The 5524-nt window shown below is 44.5% G+C and overlaps 1 long non-coding RNA gene across 1 annotated transcript; it reads left to right on the top strand.

The window, feature by feature from the left end:
• The first annotated feature begins 2842 nt into the window (after nt 1-2842).
• LOC120969928 (uncharacterized) lies at nt 2843-3651 on the top strand. The gene is made up of 2 exons (XR_005764498.3): nt 2843-2971; nt 3119-3651. It is a non-coding gene; the product is annotated as an uncharacterized lncRNA (long non-coding RNA).
• Nucleotides 3652-5524: the final 1873 nt, after the last annotated feature.

The raw sequence follows: 5524 nt of genomic DNA, 5'->3' as shown, positions 1-5524 counted from the left end.
CGTGCGCCACCGCCCCCATCGATTCCGCCCAACACCACCGTCCCCCTCCACTCGCTCTCCTCCATGAGCCGGATCCCCACCTCCTCCGGCTCCTCACTCTCCCGTGAAAGCCGACATGGACGTTCGACGGCCTCGGCTCCCAGATTCCGCACACCCACTCCGCTCCATCTGCTCTGATCTGATTCGATCTTGGCTTCCTCCCCAAGCCACGCGACGCGAGACCAGCTCCGGCCATGGCGGCGACCATCCAGTCTATGAAGGCCCGCCAGATCTTCGACAGCCGCGGCAACCCCACCGTCGAGGTACGGACATGCCCCCATGCCCCATCCCCCGTCTCCCTGATCTGTGCGCCGTCGGTCCGGTTCGGCTCGATCTGGTAGCGGTAGCGGCTAGCGGGTGCCGCGCTCGTGTGTGGCAGCGGCTTGGCTTAGATTGCGCGGCGATCTGGTCCGGTAGGGGTCCGTGGGGCGCTGTCTGGGCTTTCTGAATTCCCCTCGGCTATTTTTTTGGGGGTTTAGGTTATGCCATATGGATTCCACACGAGGTGGCGCACGGCTTGCTCACCTGCTAAGCTTTGGTCTTGTTGTTGGTGTTGGTGCAGAGTTCGGGTCCGCGCTCGACGAGGAGGGGAAGGGCGTGGCCGCAGTGGCCGCCGGCGTGCGGGACGCCAACAAGCGCACCGCGCTGCACTTCGCCGCCCGGGAGGGCCAAGGCCACCAGGAGACGGTGGAGTACCTGCTCGGCCGCGGGGCCGATCCTTCGGTCGCATCCAACATGGGAGCCATGGCATTGCATCATGCTGCAGGCATAGGTAATGATGATGCTACGCCTAATGGTGGTGCTCTGTGTGTTGTCGATTACTGACAAATGATGTTGATCGATAATTCTGTATGTTGAAGTAGAGAGAATATCTAAACGAACGTGTGGCATCTATTTTTCTTGTTATTACAGGACACATTGAGATTATGAAGCTTTTGCTTGGTGAGGGAGTCGATGTCGAATCCGAAAGCGAGTCAGGTACTCCCCTTGTTTGGGCCGCTGGTCATGGACAGCAAGACGCGGTCAAGCTTCTGCTTGAACACAATGCTAAGGTAGTTGCTCATCTATGCGTTCTGTCTGCCGGTTTGTTAATCTGAGTTTTCAGTTATTCATTCAGTGCCAAGGTTCAGTGCAATACTCCTGACTATGTGGTGATTTTAGTATTTATAATTAACTAAAGCAGCAACTGTCTTTAACCATGTTATATAGGGGATAAGCTTGTTACTGTAACATGCTGCCATGTCATTCTCCAGCATCTTCAATAAGATTTGTACAACATTTACTCCTAAATTTTTAACATGGCCATTCTAGAAGGTTAATTTTTTAAACAGATATCAAGGGTAATTTGAGTTATTCGTCATCTCCAAAAGCTAAACTGCTGTAGTTCTACTGACCAACCCGCGTGTTTCACTTCAGGTGTGAGGAGCTTGTGGCTGAGACTGCATCAGGACAGATGCTGCAACCCATCACAGCGAGTTCCTTGGCCTCTGTTACGGCCGATGCAGCAGTTACTCAGGACACCATTCATGCCTTGCTTCCACTTCTACATTTTCTTTCTCTGTTCTAGTTACTTATGTGATTTATTCATGTAGAATCTCTACTTTATGCCAATAGCTGCCTGTACCATTGTTCTACTATCTGTGTGATGCCGAACAACATGCTCTTAATCTGTTGCTAAATTCTGTGTACTTGTGACGTAGCTGACATGTAGAATCTCTACTTAATATGCCAATAGCTGACATGTATTATGTGCCAATATGCCAATTGTTGCTGATGTATTCTGTGTACTTGTGATGTACTCCGTAGCTGACATGTGGAATCTCTACTTAATATGCCAATAGCTGACATGTAGAATCTCTACTTAATATGTTCTACCAGTATTATGTGCTTTCTATCCTGCAATGCTATCGGGGTACTGCAATTGTTGCTGCTGTATTCTGATTACTTGTTGTGACTGGTATTGAGAGATTTTGGTGGTCGCTTTGAGTATATTTAACTTGGAGTTCTCCAGTACTCCTAGATTTGCTACTCAAACAAATTTTGAGTACTTTCACTGGAAAGGAGTGAAATACTCCTGGTACTTGCATAGGTTTAAAAATTACTTGCGTAGGTTTAAAAATACTCCTCGTACTTGTGATGAAACCAACAAGCAACTTGCTAACCTCTTTCAGTGTTCAATCATCTTTTCATTCTTAAATTTTAGTGTTCAATTTCAGATTATACAAACTGGAAGTGTCTGTTGTTCTTTTTCTTTTTTGAACTAAACTAGAAGTAGGAATTCATTTTATCGGGTTAGTGTTGTAAATTGTGGATGCTTCCTTTTTGTTATTGGCTTATTGCTTGCTTGATTTGGGACATCTACAACTGAAATTATTATGATGCCATATTTTTTATATTACTCCATGCTCACCAAGTTATTGAGTTGAAGTTGTTGTTGTTTGTTGTCAACATTTGCTTAGCCTGAATACATGGTTATGTTTTGTGTACTGCTGTCCTGATGTTGAGCTGTTCAATTTCACTGTTGTACTGCTGTCAAGATCCTGCTGTACTGTTGTTCAGTTTCAGTTAAACTTCAGTACTGTTGGAGTAAATTTCACTGTTCGATGATTGTACTCCAGTGTTCAATTTCGCTGTTCAATGATTGTACTCCAGTGTTCAATTTCTTGATTGAGTAAATTTCAATGTTCAATTTCAGTGAAAATAGTACATGTACCAGCGGTAGCACCTGGGCAGGCGTGGAACAGCCTGGGCTTGGAATGGCCTGAGCGTGGGCCAGGAGGACCCCTGCGTGTGGGCGGCAACAGAGCACGCCTGGGCGGAGGCAGCGCCTACCCTACTTGCTTGGCTACTACAGTGATGCATGCACCGGTGAAGCACGCACACATGCTTGCCTGGCCGCATGTATCTTCATTGCTGCGAACATCATCTAGATGTACGACAAATGTCCCACCTCTATGTGTCGTTTTGCTCCTCTTCTTCTTGCATCCGAGAAAATTGGTGCTTAATATGCTATTGATTTACAATGTCTGTTCGTTATCACCAAGTCTAAACTGTGGCTTTGATTTTTCCTGATACTTAGGACAAGCTACAAGCTCCCAACGCGTCTGATCCAGGGTGCATTAGGGCCAACCTGTTATGGAAGATGGCCATGCTCACGAGCCCCTCTGGATCAAAATAGGTATTCCTTTCTGCCTCTTTGGATTCACTCATATTTTGCCTCCTGGATTTGTCCTATGGTACTATAATTGTAAAGTCTGGTCCTAATTTACTTTCTGTGATTTCGAGGCTTTATTAAGCCCTTGGTGTTGATTGAGCGTTTGCTCCTCTAATGTTCATGAAGTCCATTGTTATATACCTCTCATTGTAGGATGGCAAATTGTGGCAGCTGGAGCATGTCTCATAAGAGAGAGCAAATTGTGGCAGCTGGTTCCGTCAAAAGAAAAGTACATTGTACTGTTATGATAGTAGCAGATGTTTCGTCATTTTCTTATTGTATATTCCCTTTGTTCCTGCTATATTCCTGTGTAAGGAAATGTATTCCTGAGATGATTTTTTTGTGTTATGTAAACCTGGGAGATGTGTTATGTGATGTGATATGATGGTTGACTTGAATTTGACCTGGAGTTTTCCTAATTTGAATGAAATAATGTTGGATGTATGTGTGTGATTGGGCTAAAGTCTGCCTGGGCCAAATTGGGCAAATAATTGGGCCAAAAAAGGCGACATCCCAACAAGCATCAAACAATTTTAAAAATGAAATCAAAAGTCTTACAAAAAAAGAAATGGACTGCAAAAAGGCCGAGGGCCCAAAAAAATGCATGAATCCCCAAAACTAAAAAGGTCGAATTATTGGGCTAGGCCCATGTAGCTAGCGAAAATTAATAGACAAAATATACATTAAAAAGGCTGAATTAATGGGCTCGGCCCATATAAACACCGAATTGGACCGGGCTGATTCTTGTGCCACATCAGATTGCCACGTCGGATGCCTACGTGGCCTGGGGAGGCTGCTAGTGACCAAAACAAAACAGTAGGCATATTTTGGTCGTAAACGTCTACGACCTTCTCACAGAGAAGGTCGTTAATTTCAGTTTACGACTGTCAGCTTTTGACCATCTGTTTTTGGTCACAAAAAGGTCACAAATGGAACATAATGACCATTCAGTGACCAATAGTCAAGGTCACAAGTTGACATATTTCTTGTAGTGGTATTAAGGTAAACCTAACCATAGCATGAAACATATGGATCCAAATCAGCCCCTTACGAAGCAACGCATAAACTAGGGTTTAAGCTTCTGTCACTCTAGCAACCCATCATCTACTTATTACTTACCAATGCCTTCCTCTAGGCCCAAATAATGGTGAAGTGTCATGTAGTCGACGTTCACATAACACCACTAGAGGAGAGACAACATACATCTCATCAAAATATCGAACGAATACCAAATTCACATGACTACTAATAGCAAGACTTCACCCATGTCCTCAGGAACAAACGCAACTACTCACAAAGCATATTCATGTTCATGATCATAGGGGTATTAATATGCATTAAGGATCTTAACAAACAATCTTCCACCGGATAAACCAACTAGCATCAACTACAAGGAGTAATCAACACTACTAGCAACCCACAGGTACCAATCTAAGGTTTTGGTACAAAGATTTGATACAAGAGATGAACTAGGGTTTGAGAGGAGATGGTGCTGGTGCAGATGTTGATGGAGATTGACCCCTCCCAATGAGAGGATCGTTGGTGATGACGATGGTGATGATTTCCCCCTCCCGGAGGGAAGTTTCCACGGCATAACAGCTCCGCCGGAGCCCTAGATTGGTTCCACCAAGGTTCCGCCTCGTGGCGGCGGAGTTTCGTCCCGAAAGCTTGCTTGTGATTTTTTTTAGGGTAAAAGACTTCATATAGCAGAAGATGGGCCCCTGTAAGGGTGGGCGCGCTCCCCACCCTCGTCGACGGTGGGTGGCCCCCCTCAGGTATTTCTTTCGCTGAATAATTATCATTAATTCCAAAAATGACTTTCATGGAGTTTCAATACTTTTGGAGCTGTGCAGAATAGGTCTCCAATATTTGCTCCTTTTCCAGCCCAGAATCCCAACTGCCGGCATTCTCCCTCTTCATGTAAACCTTGTAAAATAAGAGAGAATAGCCATAAGTATTGTGACATAACGCGTAGTAACAGCCCATAATGCAATAAATATCGATATAAAAGCATGATGCAAAATGGACGTATCAGCAACCAACATGTTCACACAATAAAAAGGCAAATGAAATATGTGGCAAAGCATGCACACCCAATTCTAGCATCTATCAAACATTTGGCGATGACTAGTTCATCTATATATGAGTATATTGACTTAGGAGTCAAATGAGAACATTTGATCATAGGTCATACTCATCATTTAAGCACAAGTGGGGTTACCACTTTTACATAAAGCATTGTTGTGTTCACACCATTAGAGTTGCTTTAGC

Source organism: Aegilops tauschii, chromosome 1, assembly GCF_002575655.3.
Source record: "Aegilops tauschii subsp. strangulata cultivar AL8/78 chromosome 1, Aet v6.0, whole genome shotgun sequence".
NCBI lineage: Eukaryota > Viridiplantae > Streptophyta > Magnoliopsida > Poales > Poaceae > Aegilops > Aegilops tauschii.
Note: the sequence above shows the minus strand (reverse complement) of the source record. Positions and strands in the feature narration are given on the sequence as shown.